The 15,748-nt window shown below is 35.7% G+C and overlaps 1 protein-coding gene across 2 annotated transcripts in view; it reads right to left on the reverse strand.

The window, feature by feature from the left end:
* The window catches only part of ATF2 (activating transcription factor 2), a 71,208-nt gene extending 56,891 nt beyond the window's left edge, over positions 1-14,317 (reverse strand). For both annotated transcript variants that reach the window (XM_025039341.1, XM_006921222.3), the window contains exons 1-2: positions 14,152-14,317; positions 4,147-4,248 (exon numbers count right to left, since the gene is read on the reverse strand). The gene's annotated coding sequence lies outside the window, so the exon portion shown is untranslated. The remainder of the gene's footprint in view (positions 1-4,146; positions 4,249-14,151) is intronic.
* Between the last annotated feature and the right edge of the window lie 1,431 nt (positions 14,318-15,748).

Below are 15,748 nucleotides of genomic sequence, written 5' to 3' on the forward strand. Positions count from 1 at the left end.
CGTGAATAAATTAAGATTTCATTAATTCCTACTGATATAAAAGAATAAACTGAAAGTATGATAAGACAGGATATTTACATACTCTCAACGTATCTCCCTATAAAATACATTTTAATTACTAAAGGCAAAAGAATAATTTATAGTACAAAAGCCTGGCAAACATCACCTTACTCCAGTGATCCAAGTTAACAACCCTAGAAGCAAGGGAAATCAATATCACATGCCCCCTAAAGGGTGCAATGAAAAGGACATATCATCACTTCCATGACAGCCATACTGAGGACATATTAAACTTAATTATCAAGAAATATTACACACAAACTGAGGTAAACTCTTCAAACTAACTGGCCTATAATTCTCTAAAGTGTTCAAGTCATCATGGAATGGCTGAGGAACTGTTTCAGACTGATAAAGACCAATGAGACATAACAATTAACTCCAATGTGAGATTCTAGACTGAATCTTCTTGCTATAAAGACATGATTGGAATAAGTGGCAAGACATAAATGTGATGTGCAAATTAGATGGTAATAATATATTAATGTTAATTTCTTGATTTTTGTGGTTATATTGTGGTTTTGTAGGAGAACATCTTACTGGAGAAAACAAAGTATTTGAAGATAATGGGATATCCTGCTGGCAACTTACTCTTAAAAGATTCTGAACTAAAAAAAAAATTTTTTAATTTTAAATTAAAAAAACCTTATAGGAGTTTAAGTTCTATGTAAATAATATGCACTATAATAATTCACTATATATCTTATATAATTAGTATATAGTTTTTAACAGTAGTTATATGAGAAAAATATTATAAAATATAGAGATTCTCTAACAATTCTCCGCTTGTTTCTGGTTTATAACTTTCATGTTATGAGATGTTCAAGAGTAGGAAAACTATGTTCTGTACTGCAAGGTTAAAAGCAAACAAAATCATACTACACTAGAACAATTTCCATATCTGAATAAAGACTTAAGAGGTGTTATTACGTAATTATTTACGGTTTCCTTTTTTTAATATAGGAAATGTGGGTTAAATCTGTTAAGGGAGATAGGTGATCCTTTACACTGTGGTATCAATATTCCCAGGCTCTTTTGAATTCTATCATTCAAATGATTTGGTTAGTAAAAATATGTGTTTTTCTTATGTTTCTATTAAAAACAAGTAAGAAGGAAACTAATTCACTTCATAGAAAACAGTGTGGGTAAACAGATCTTAAAAAATAGGAAAAAATAAATTTCTGGTGAGTAACTTCAGTAATTTCTAGATTCTAAAATGTGAACCTGATCTAGTTAGTTGGTTACAGAACTATAAATATTATAATCTCTTATGTTTAAAGCATATTTCAAAGCAGATTTCTAAAATAAGGGTAATACTAAATGCTCAATACAAGGTACAGCATTTCTAAATATGTCTAATACAAATGATTTTTAATGAAATTTATTTGAAAAACATTTGATTCCCTAATTTGTATCCAATACCACATTAGAATAAGAAGTCCCTGCCCTCAAAATCAGCTTAGTAAGGAAGACAAGTGAAAATAATATTATTAATTCAGTGATATACATAAAAAGACATACACAGACACTATGGGAACATAGAGGAGTAAGGAGTACACTGGAGCGGTCATTTTTCTTCAGCATCTGTATACCCCCTTAGAGAGCCACACTGCCAGTAAAAGGCAACTCTATACATCCATGACCCTGACATGCCCGGCTCAGGTGAACCAGTGGAGACACCTGACCAAGTTAAGCCAATCAGATTACCTCTTCAGGAAATCTGCAAAAAGGAAAAGAAAAAAAAAAAAAAAAAATCAGCCAAACAGAGGTGGGTGCCAGGTATTCAAAAATTGTACTCATGACTGATGGTTATATTGTCATGTTCATGCTGATAAGAAATTAATGAAGGCCAGAGTGGAGTAGGCAAAGGATAGGCACAGAAAAACAACAAAGATGAGAAACCATGAAGCCAAGATGAAGGAATGTAGTTTCCGTGATACCTGACTATGCTGTCTATGACTGGGTCATGCGAGAGTCTTCTGTATGAGGCTCCTGGATTTGTTTTTGGTTTTTAAACCTCAATTTAACTTATTTTCTATTTTCTAACTAAGACAAGTACCCAGCCAACCCTAGAGAGAGAGAATGGGAAGGCTACTGAAGGAAGTAATGCCTGAGCTTAGTCTTCTCTATGAAAGAGGCATCAGCCAGTTAGGCACGATGTTTTAGGCAGAGGAGACAGCATGTAAAAGCACAGGAAAGCATAGTACACTTATGGAGCTCTAAGAACCTCTGATGGCTGAAGTGTGGGATAGAAGGTTGAAGGAAGAGAGGTAAGACCAGAGAGGAGATTTTGAAGTGTCTATTACACCCTGGAAAGGAGTTTTGATTCCATCCTCACCCCAACTCTGAGGTTATAAATGATGGCTCTATGCCAAAATGTTGAGCTAAGAAAGTTTTTCATATTTTTAATTGGTTAGGGGCAGTGTGGCCCTCATAAAGCCTAAAATATGTACTGTCTGGCCCTTTAAATAAAAGGTTTCCCTAACCCTGCCATAAAAAATGGAAAGAATTTAAGTAGGTAAACTAATAATCAAAGGGGCATGTTGGTAAGATCACTAATGGCAGTGAGGAGGATGAATGAGAGCAGGAGACATCTTGCATAAGAAAACTAGTACAAGCTACTACTGAATTCAGAAAAGAGAATGATGGTCTGAACACAAGTAGTACCAACTGAAATGAGAGGAAAGGAACAGTTTATGAAAAAAATGCTCTTAGGATAAGGCCTCGTATTTTTAATTGCTTCCAGACCCTTGAATGGAAAGGCTCTTGCCTCCCTCTCCAGACTTATGCTACCTTTTGATCTCTTGCCTCTAGTGCGGGCTTTTACTCAGCTCTCTCTCTCAGCCTGGAATACTCTCACTTCCCACTCATCCATCCTTTTCTTAGTTAACACGACTCACCTCTGACATCCTTCCATTCACTATCTCCCAACCCTGAAATTCAGATCTCTCATTTAGTCATTCAATCAATAGATATTTGTTACGTACAAGAGGGTAGGAATTGTGCTAGACTTCTCAGAGTACAAGGACGCAGACAGAGTTCCTATCCTCATGGAATTTACATTTTATGGAAAATGCTTCTAACCAAATCAGTAGACCTGAACATATAAATTAAATAAGCAGTAGTGTGCAAGAAAAAATTATCAAGTGTTGCCTCCTATCTTCCTTTTATACCTGCTTAAAAATGTTCACTTTTTCAAATATATATGTACATTTAAATTATTTTCCAAATTTTTGTCAAGATAAGAGTAACTGTACATTTACACATAGTTTCTCTTTTGATCTAAACCTCCAGATTCAGGTACAACAGCACAGGCCAATCTGCTTGTATATCTTGATCTACCTGACAGAGTCTATCACCAGACCACCCTGTTTTGAAACATTTGGTATGACAGGCCACATTTATTAAATCAATATTTTCCTTCCTTTTTAGAAGCTATATCTCCAAGCTCTAAATGGCCTGAGAACAGAAACCACTGTACTTTATAACTTTTAACATCAGCACATGGTGGCTGCCACACAGATGTTTTAAAGGTATGTATGAAGCACTATGTAACTTATTAATATTTCTGATCGGCATGAAATAATCATGGTAGTAAATTTAGTTGGTATCATTTAATCCAAATAAATTTGAGATTTTAGTTAGTTACCACTTACAGTGGGTAATATAACACTTTTCATCCAAAATATTTTGGAAATATGGAAAATACCTCACGGATTAACTCGTTACTATCCTTATAAAATTCTAGGAGAATTGGGACTTTCATCTTGGAACCCTTTGCCAAACGGAAGGCTCTCTAGTCAGATAAGTTCAAGATCTTCTGGGTTTAAACAAAATTAAACACTTCAATTCAAGTCTTCAGTGTACTATATTATACACTGCTCTGCATAGTAGCTCCAAAAGGACATTTTCAAATTTGCTGAACCACAGAATTTTTTTTTTTTTTTTTACTAAACACTATCAGTATGGTAGAACACTAGCAATTTGAGGACTATTGTCCGGAAAATACCTGTTGAATTCAGAAATATTTGAGAGACGATCGCAAAATAAAAAAGACCACTTTTACATTAAAAGCTTAAAAACTCTTACCTTTCTAGCTGGTGGGCCATGAGCTTTTATTCACTCTGCTGCCAGGAATCCCTCAACTCTAATCGAGTAAGCTGTGCTTCTCAGGTTTCCTTTTAAGTATCCCTGTGGCAGAGGAGAGGCAGAAAAGAGTGAGCTCATTACTCTGTGAGATCTAAAGAAATAGCTTCATGCAGTTCAACTCCACTACAGTCTTTTAAAAATGTTTATTTCATATTTTAAAATCTATGTGAATTTTGTCTTCCATGCTATTATTTTTTGTTAAAAAATTAAGGTTCCCTCCAAAGTCTTCAATACTTCAGGAAGATGTTTACCCTGCGGCCTCCCATAACTTCTGGCACACTGCCGCGTATCAGAGATTTAACAGTTTCAAGGATGAAAGTACAGCAATGGAATCTTGATGAAAGGAGAAAAATAAGACTTTTTACTATAATAGAAGAAAGAGGTAGTCATAGATGATAGATAAAATAGCAGTGCTGAATCTGAGCATCAAAATTCTTAAATGATTCTTGTGTCAGTACTGCACCATAACATCCATGGAACCCAGTTTATATGCTTATTTAGAAACAGCTTGACTTTTTTTTATATGTGAATCAGGATTAAGTTTAGCTGTGAGTGACGGCAAACTCAAAATAACAATGGCTTAAATCAGATGTTTATTTCTCTCATATAAACACAGGCAGTCCTGAATCACGATCACTAGGAGCCCAGGCTTTCTATTTTATTGTTTTGCCATCCTTTACATGTGGCACCACCTTCATGGTTTAAAACAACTGCTCAAGATCTAGCCATTACATCTGCTGATCAGACAGCAGGAAGGAGAATGGGGAGATGACTTAAACAGCCTCCCTTTAGGGAAACTTTTCAGAAATCCCACAGGAAACTTTCCATTGACCACGACTTAAATCACATGGCTACAGCTAGCAAGAAAAAGCTGGGAAATATATTCTTTATTTTGCCATATATATAAATATATTCTTTATTTTGCTACAAATTAGAGCATACACAAAAAGGAAAAAGGAGAGAATACATATTGGTAGACAATTAGTTGTTTCTGTCATCATATTCACCTCATTCTAAAATGTAACATCTTACATTGGATACCTGGTAGAGCTGCCTTAGCATCTCTTAGTAGACTTACTGAAGGGAGATCTGAGAAGCAGAAAGTCCTGCCAAGTGGCCAAGAAGCAAGATCTATGTTCATAAGGTCTACTCTAAATATTCAAGGCCAATCTGTAGGTGATAGAAGGGTCCAATCTGAAGACCAGAATAACAATACAAGAGAAAAGAAACAACCTAAATGGTCATAGTTTGGGAGGATAACTTCATCTAAGCAGTCTACAAAACAAAGAAATAATTACATGGAACTATTATGTAAGTAATGGAAGTGCCCAAGGTGAGAGTGGGAAAGATCCTGGAAGAAAGCTTAGTTACCAAATGCATTAGGAAAAGACAGTGGACCCAGAAGTAAGATGTAAAAGGGAAAGAAGAGTTTCCTCTATGATTATCTGAGGACTGAGCTCCCATTAAGGCCACGTATGAACTTTGGAGATTTCCCTACTGCACAGACTGTTGGAAAGAAGGGTTGCACTTTACCTTGAATAAGGTTGGCTGAAACAGCCTTTTTAAGTTTAAAATTTTGATGTGAATACCAGAAGCTAGGAAGAGTCTCATTTCAAAACTAGCAACAAAACTGTTTTATATACAGACAGTTCCTTAAAGGGAAAGGGAACCAAACAGAATATTCAGCCATACATATGTAGAGTGGAAACGATAAATGAAGCAGAAATTCTAAGGACAGACAAATGGCTCTACCCCAGCTGTTTTTGTATTTCTTATATTTGGATATAATTAACTTGTGGGTAAAGAGCAGGATCTCTGTTAAAGGGAGTAAACACTGCTAAGGGCAAGTATTCTGGAAAGAAGTAGATATTTTGCTAGGAAATGGGGCCAAAAAGGTAGACATTGGTGAGAGAAAGGAATTAATTCCCTTGGACATGGAGTCAGAAGTCTAACATACTCAAGGGGAATCCTGGGTAGTCGAGAGAAGTTGGCTTCTGGCCTCGTGGGAGGACAGGCACTAGGTAAAAGGCGCGGGGGAGTTTTTTCAAACAGGTGCATGTATTACTGAAGGTAACTAAGACTTTCCAAACGACGTCTGAACAGGTCAAGTTTTTAAAAAATCAATTTCCATATCTTCAACTTCCCTGTCTTTGCCTTCCTAAAAATGATCTGCCTGCCTATGTTCCTTAAGTCCTTATTCTTCCACATTTCAAAAGAAACCTCTCTCTCTCTCTCTCTGAGCAAATCTTATTACAATGCATTGCCCCAGGTTGTAAAAACCTCAGTGGAACAAGATAATTATTTAAAGGAGTGTCTTAAAGCCTCCATTAATGATGGTACCATTAAACCTCAGACTTGGGTCTTTCCCTGTCTCGGATTTCTGTTAAAGCAAAGCATGGCTTTAAGAATGATGTGTTTTTTGCCCTTTGATTAGGAATGTTCTGAATTCAGAATTCAGTATAATGAAAGGAAAAATAAAAACTTTCATTTAATGACTGTCTCTTCCATTCTCAAAATATTGTCCAAAAATGCACTATCATGAGAGAGTTCCATGAGAACAAAGCAAAGAGGAAGCAGTAAGAAACTTAGAAAAGTTTAATTCATACTCACGCAGAGATGATAAGGTGATCAATAAAATATTTAAAAACATCAAAATACATTGGATTCAGATAAAATTATGTTAAAGTAGAAATTAAATAAAAATAAGAAAAAGGACAATGATAGTTTTTGTTAAAGATGAATTAATTCAAGTTTTTTTTTTTTTTTTTTAAGACCAATGACAGGATCAAATCACCATGGACATAAGGTACTAATAAAAGAGTGGTGTCAATATCTACAAACTCTAGAAATTACATTTTTTTCTACTATTTAAACTTATGATGAAAATTTTATGAATCAACTTAAAAATGTGTAAGGGTACATGGTTTATCAAATTTTGTTTCAGGCGCGTATGAGTATGGTAGGCAGAATGGTCCTGCAAAGATGTCCACACTGTATCCTGAAACCTGTGAATAGGTTATGTTACATGGCAAAATGGACTTTACAGATGTAAAAAGATTATGAATCCTAAAATAGGAAGATTATCTTGAGTTATCCATGGGGGCCTAGACTAAATTACAGGAGCAGAGAACTTTCTCCCTCTGGAGTCAGATTCAGCAGCGGTACCAGTCATAGAGATTAGAAGCATGGGAGAGATTTGGTCTTCCATTCATTACTGTAGGAGGGCAGCACGGAAAGCATTTCAGCTTCTAGGAGCAAAGGCCAGCCCTGGCTGGCAATCAGCAAGAAAAGAGGGACCTCAGTCCTACAACTGCATTCAGCCACAATTCGAATGAACTAGAAGTGGATTCTTCCCCAAAGACTCCAAAGAAGAAATGCAGCTCTGCCAACATACTGATGTTGGCTTTGCAAGACCCTAAGCAGAGGACCCGGCTATGCCATGTGGACTTCTGATCTACAAAAACTGTGAAATATATCTGTGTTGTTATAAGATGTAAAGTATGTGGTAATTTGTGATGCAGAATTAGATAATTAATAGAGTGAGCAAAAATGTTAAGGTATCCAGAAGGATAAGCTGTGTCCTAAAGCTTCAAGACCAGCAGCACTTTATAGACAGCTTTCTCTGTGCAATAATTTCCTTCTTATATCCCAGTCAAGCACCACAAAATGCAAGAATTGATCCTAGGGCTCACCTTGGGAACAGCAAAATGGGCATAATAACAAATTTAAACCTAAGAGTTTGAAAACCAATAGCTATCAGTTGATTCTACTTCATTCTCTTTTCAAGGTTAAAGTATCTAAGTTTTAATATTACAAAAATTTTAAATGGTATGCTTTCACTACAATCCTCTCCAGTAAGAAACAATATACCAATTTCAGGGTTGTCAAAAAGAATAAATTAAAATAATATATGTAAAATATATTTTATAGTGCATAGTAGTCATACAATATCTATTAAGTTTATTAGAAGTTTTACTGTATTTTTACTTTAAATGTATCCTAGTGCTTAATTAATCCTAATCTTACCATCTTCTTTATTTTAAAGCCAGAAACTGAAAACTACATGTGTTAACTCTCAGAAAATTTTTACATTAATCGTTACCCCATAAATTTGATGTTATCCCATGAGGTTATTTAGTACATAATGTTTAGTTCATCAATGTAAGGAAATCAAATTTCTCAGATATGGGAAAAAAATAAATCCAAATTTAATGAGGAAAACAGTTAATTTTTCCTACGGAAGCAGACATGACAGATGTTCTTCACATATATCATAACTCCCACAGGTATACTAAAGTTTTGATGAAATTCCTCAAAGTTGATGGGACACATAAGAGCATCACAGACTTTACGCAATACTGTATTCATGAAAGTACACTATTAGTATGAGAACAGTGAAAGCAGACCAATATCTCAAAATATGATTTAATGAAAATATCAGTAGTCCAATTTTTAAGTTAAACTTCTTTTTTTTTTAAGTGAGCCTTAATTATTCCCAGACCTCTAATCCTTAGGTATATAAGGTAACTTGCTCTATAGTTTAAAATTACAACAGAACATTAGAAATATATAAATACAAAGAAACTGCAGATTAATGTTTATAAATATAAACAGTGCTAATGCAAGTTTTTACTAGTGATGTAATTTTAGATTTGGTAATCGTATCTGTTACATGAAATAATGTTCATAGCATTATTTTTGCTCAAGGTGGATGTATAAAACATACTTATCGATCACTGCTTTTTTTCTTACTAAAAATTTATCTTTTGTAAAAGTAAAAAGAAAATAGACACTCAGAGCTCTCCAAGTAGTATAGTAAGTAATTCACAGTCTTTGTCACATAAATAATTTCTCATTAGGAAGAGGGCACAAATAAGATAGGTATGGATTATGTACAATTCCCTTTACAACACTAGTAAGCTCACCTCCCTCTCTCTCTCTCTAGTAAGCTCACCTCCCTCTCCCTCTTTCTCTCTCTCTCTCTCTCTCTCTCTCTCTCTCTCTCTCTCTCTCTCTGTGTGTGTGTGTGTGTGTGTGTGTGTCAAAATTCAAGTAGAAAGAGATATTATTGTGGGAAAAACCCTCATTGCAACACCTATATTTCAACAATTATTAAAAACCTTCCTTACAAATGATAAAAGACACCAGTGACTCCTGACACTGGCTAAGAACCAATGTTGTAGTTATATTACCTGAATAATTAGTAAAGAATTGAAGAGAACAAACAATAGAAATGTCGTGTTTTAATTTAATCATCATCTCTACTACGGAGAGGAAGAAATGAAAGTTCTCACTGAAATGTTTATAAGTGGGATTGGTAGAATGGAAGAAAATAATTGGATTTTATGGAATTCATATTACAATTCTATCATCTCAAAATATGGATATGCTATATTGCATTATCTTTATATAGACAAAGTCTGACTTGGGGAGAAGAGGTGTATATGAAACAAAAAACATGAGATATTTTCTCACATGGATTTATGAAAATTCTAAGGTAGGTAGTAAGTTCTACCACAAATTACAAGTTATTATATTGCCAAAGCTACCAAGCAGATGGTTGATGTACTACCTTCAAGCCACACCACACATATGCCTGGAAGGGCTATGAGAGATCATTATTTCTGAATGAACTTTAACAATAATAATCACTACATCATATACTCAGTATTTATTAAGTTCCTGACAGTGTTTTAAACATTGCAGATACATTAATTATTTGAATTATCACAAGCTAGGACTTAATTATTATTAAAGATAAGGAAACTGAGGCACAGAGAAGTTATATTATTTGCTCAAGGTGACACAGATATTAAATGGTAGACCCATAACAATCTGACTCCTAATAACTACCTTAAAACATTGATTATATAATTACTATATGCCAGAAAACAATACTGAGAAAACAATAACTCAGTCATTTTGGCTATAATATGCACATTCTTTATTTCAAGTGTTACCTATATGGAAATATTATGAATTTTAATATTTGTAAGTCTATAGTTCAGATAGCAGCTCTTATATTAAAACAAACTAGCATAAGATATCCAACATGTAAACTATGTAAAACTGCATAAAATTTAAGGATTGTTATTAGACTCAGAAACGTCAGTAATCTTTAAGACAAACAAAGACAATAAAATGACAGAAAATATGAAATATATAGTATCTGTTTCAGCATATAGATCACCGGTAGACAAATAACTACACATCAATAAGATCAACTAAATAAAACTAACTGCTAAAGAAGGCAATTTATTTTCATTAATAATTCCTAATTAAGTAATTCTACACTATTAACAAGCGCAACTCCAAAGATGGTGAAATTTTGACGAAGTGAATGCATTCATATTCTAATGATGGTGTAAACTTGCTCAACTGTTTGGGGAAGCAAAAATTTGGCAACTGTAGAAACATTTACATCCTTTGACCTAGTAATCTCATATGAAATTAGTATCCTATGGAAACAATTCGTAATAAGAAAAAACACTGCTAAATTAACAATGAGATAATAATATTTACCTATTTAACACTGCTAAATTCAGTGTTAAAATAGGCAGAAACTGAAGACAATTATTTTCCTGTTGGGCATTTAAAATTGAGGAAATTTTAATAGTCATTTGTAAATATCATGTAACTATTAAATACTACAAAGGTGTTACAAAAATGCTAATGCTATAAAAGTAAAATAAACAAAAGATAACTATGATATAATTCATTACTACTCTGTAAAAACTATAATGTATATACATAAATTAGAAGGCAACAGAAATAATGAAAACAATTATTTGTTAGTAGGGCAAAATTGGATTTGATTTCTATTAACACTATTCTAAAAAGTGTTCAATAAATAAAACACACTTGCCCCAACAGAAGAATTAGAAAAACGAGGCTATAAAACTGAAATAACAAAGGCTGAGAATCAATTAGGCAAACTAAAGAACATTTAGGGAACATATTTATACATTTAATTATAGATGAAGGTAATTATATACTACCAAAATAACCAAAATACACTTGATACTTTGCCAAATGGCTTTTGCTAATTATAAACATTCCCACCTTGTCTTTCCCCTCTAATCTTGAGAATCTCTGTGGTAATAAATTACAACTATTGCTGGGATTATTTTCTATTCTTTAGGTGTTAAGACAGAAAAAATGGTTGAGAGCCACTATCTTTAAGATACAGAATACACATCTGAGTGAACAGGCCTTCCCCCTAAAGCACTGTTTATTTACATCATTTCTTATTGCAAAAAAAGTTTTTAATTACTTTACTACCACTGCCAAAATACGAAGAAAAAAAGGCAACACTACATGTACTTAAAAATGTAAATGAATAAACCAGTGTCAAGGTTGTTAAAAGAATAAATGAAAATAGTATATAATAATATATATGTATCCATAATTATATAATTTTGTAATAAATATTTACAATATATGTAAAATAATCCAAAACAATCCAATTATTGTTGGCTTTAAAGATCCACAAACTTGCTTAAATTTCTATGAAACTATACCTTATTCTAACTTTTAAACCTTGAGCTTAAGAAACAGAACAAAAATATGTTTTATGGGGTTTTCCCCTAGGTAGAAATAGGTAAATATTATTATCTCATCGTTAAAAACTACATTGAGAACATGCAGCATTTTAGCTGTGTTCTTATAGGTTTAAGTATAGGATAAAAACAGAAATACTAAGTTAAACTAACTACTGATTATAACAATGCATATTTGTTGGTTTTTTGCAGTACATTTTAATTACAGAGAATAGTATCACGAGTACTATTTAGTATTGATTTCTATAAGGATCAGTTAAATATACACTTATTGTTATTCATTGGGTTTTAAACGAGAGGTTTCATTTGCCCAGACTGACACAGATAATAAGGTCCATAAACTTGATCAAATGCGAACTATCAAATTTATATACCAGCAGAGAACATCTAAATCATTAAAACTCAACTTTTCCAAAATATAAAAAGTTAGGTAGAAAAAATGTAGATGATTTCTTGAGAGGCAATGCTAGCTATGGGTAGCAGATGTTTGATGCACAGCATATAATTTTTTGATATTCATATAGCTTCCAAATCTTGAATACCAATAAAAAGCATCCCCACAAATTATTTGTTAAAGAGCTACCATAATAACCATTTCTACTGTTACTTTAGTTTAAAAATATGAAATAAATACTCCAATTAAAAAAGTAAACACAAGAATTTCTGGAATATATATTTAATAGGTTACAATACAGTGCCCCAAATATGAAATAAACATTCTAATAAGTATTTTAAAAAGAACTTCTAGGAAATGCAATCAGATCTACAGAAGGCATTATGAACCTTAAAAACAAACACACAAAAGTCCCTGAAAGCTACTTCCTTACTGACAATTAAAATACAACCACCTAAAATTCTAAATTACCACAATACTGTATTTTAAATAATTAAAAGCTTAAGGGCAGCAGCATCTTCTCAAATATGGAAGATTCTTATACTTTACAAACTCTAGGATTCTTAATTGTTACTCAATTATTGATGGCTTTAAAGATCTATGAACTTCCTTAATTCTGTTTCTTGATCTTTAGAAGGGTGTCTCTATTTTTTTAAACATACTTTACATCAGTGTTCCTGTAATTTTGAAAAGAGTATTTACAGTGGATTCAAGTCAGTGTAAAAAATTCAATTAGGAGATAGAACTGCTACTGTGTCTTTCAGGGCACTTAACTGTGTAGGGCTGACTTTTTAACAAGCTTCTCACCTTCATAGCTTTGATACAATAGACCGAGGATACATGGTTAAAGATTATGCCTAGACAGGTTATTACTGACAATGCTAGTGGTTATGAATTTCTTCAAATAGGACAAAAAGTGTTCTCAGAGTAACAGTTTTTGTTCTGATTTCGAATATATTAACTTATGTATTGTTACTGGTCTCACAATTTAAAATTCTTAAGAAATTGCAGCATTCTCATCATAATTTAGGGATTAATCAATAGGCCTAAGGTTCATCAGGAGAAATCCCTTTACTTGAACACCATGTTCACTGCAGTTTTGCTCTTGGCCTCACCAGTTTTAAGACTCCCCATTAAGCAAAGACAATTTTACACTACCTAAGGGCACAAAAATAGTCCCAGCTCCTCCACCCTCTCCTCCTTCCAGCGTCAGTTCAATGAGAACACAGAATCAACGAACACACACGCACATACTCGGCCCTGGTCCCTAGGGCATCAATGAAAAGCACAGGTTATTTCCCAACAGAAGCTCTGCAGTATATCCAGGAAGGTAAAATACGGGGGAAAATACAAGAGTCAATCTGCACCCACCTCAGCCCCGCCCCAGCGGGAAAAAGTAGGGGGTTGCGGGTGCAGAAAAGACAGGTTCTCCATACCATTTATTCTACCATACTTCACCGCAGCCAGAGACCCTGACCCTATTTTCAGCCGCGCCTCCCTATCCTCCTCCCCGCCATCACATCACACAGTCCCCAACCACTGAGTTCTGGGTGGGGAGACCAGAAACAACCCTCTTCCTGCTCAATCCAAGAACTGAAGGAGTCTCCCTGAGCCCCGAGCGGATCCGACGTGGGGCCAGAGACCTCTGAACTGACCAGAGAAGATAAATCGGGGGGAGGGGTCTAAGAGGAGCCGTTATTCCATTTTTCCTCTTCGTTAGGAAAGCGTGCGAGCGAGGAGGGGCCGGAACAACGAACACCAGTTACCTAACGGTTCAGCCCCACCGGTCGGGCTCCTAAAGCAGACGCCGCGCGGCCCCTGAGGGAGTAGCATAGCCACAGTCTCCTCGAGGGCTAGGAACCGAGGCAGGAGCGGCCGAGGTGATGGGAAGCGGGGGGTGGGGACTATGGTGAGCAACGTCGCCATGTTAGTGGCTTCTTTCTCCGTATCCCTAGTCTCTGGTCCTGCGGTCCTCTCCCCATCACTACTCACCTTTCCAGGTCACTAATTCATGCTTCTTTCGGTCGCCAGGGAGGCCTAAACTCAGCGATGTTTACAAACTACCCCTGGAGGAAAGGGCTGAACGGCACTTTAAAGGCCACGGGTTCCCACAGGCTTCCGTCCTCTCTCGCGAGATCGGATTGACAACCCTTCTCCCCGCCCCACTCCCGGCATTCCCCCCCTCCACTTTCTTCTCGTGCCCCTCCCCTCGACGCATACGCCCCTTCTTCCCTTCTTTCAGACCGAGCGCCTCTGGGTCAGGTGATTCCGTCAGGCCTCAGGAGGAGGCAGTTCTTCAGGAAGGCGGGGATGGATGGGGTGGGATCCGAAGAACACTCACGAGCTGATGATTGGACAAAGAACCCGAAGGGCGGGAAGCAGTTCTGGAGGGGGCGGGACCAGAGAGCCCAAAGAGTGGTGTCTCGGTGGGTCTGGACCTGCGGAAGACTGTGATTGGCAGCGAGCTGGAGGCGGGCTGGGTGTGGGGCAGTGGAACCGGAGTGTGTGTGTTGAGGTCGCGGGACGGGTTTGACCATGTGCAGGGAGGAAAAGGTGAACTCTGGAAAAGCTGTGGATGGTTGGAGTGAGAGCGAATGAGTCCCCGGAGCCCAGTCTCGGGAACTCGATATTTCCGTTGCTGTCACTTCCTGGCCCCGGATAGGAAGAAGGTAAAACGTAGGTGCACCCCTAAACCCACCTGCCGGCTAACCTAAAGCCTGAGACAGAGAGCTTTGATTAAACTGAGGTTTGGAAGAGGCGGAGTTTGCCGGAAACAACCCCCAAGCGCCCTACGCGCTGAAAGCCGGAAAGCCAGATAAGTCAGTTTTGGAAAGAAAAGAAAAAGCCTTTACTCGGAATGGCGCTGTTTCGAATTTTACTAAGCTATTACTGGAACTGATTCTTCCGACTCCTAGGCACCGAGTACAGTGTATATTAGCATTATAATTATGTTTTAAGTAACTTACCAAAAGGAAATACTCTACCTTCTACCGTATCACCATATTTAAAACAGGGCAAGAACTTGTTTAGAAGAGAAAGTATATATAATGGTGTATCCTTTTCTATCAATTTTCCTTACTTAGTAGTTATAGATAAAATATATCAGTTTTAGTAGAGATAATTTCAAACCTTTAAGGCGTATTTTAGAGAAGACCAAAGGACACCAAATTAGAATAAAAAATTCCACAATTATCCCACTGCCTAATAGGTCGCTGCAATGCCAAAGCTTTGAAAGTAGCTATTTAAGAAAAGGGAAAGGGGGAGATCATTTGATTAATTTAACGTGAAAAACAAAAGAGACCATATTTCTCTGCTCTTGACACAGATAATCTAAAAACAGAAACAGTGCTGAAAATATTTCTTCTTAATGTTGCTCTATGATTCTCTGTACAACTTAAATATTTAAATGCTAAGTCTAGGGGATATTGATTATTCAATAAATACACACTGGGACAAATTGTAAAGTATGATCGGAGCCCCTGTGAAATTGTCCATTAACTATTTTTAAAAAGGAAAATTTTTTTCAATTTCTTGTTTTTTCATTTGTTAGGTGCTGATTTCTAGTCTATAACAAATTATAAGTAAAGTT

Source organism: Pteropus alecto, unplaced genomic scaffold, assembly GCF_000325575.1.
Source record: "Pteropus alecto unplaced genomic scaffold, ASM32557v1 scaffold3, whole genome shotgun sequence".
NCBI lineage: Eukaryota > Metazoa > Chordata > Mammalia > Chiroptera > Pteropodidae > Pteropus > Pteropus alecto.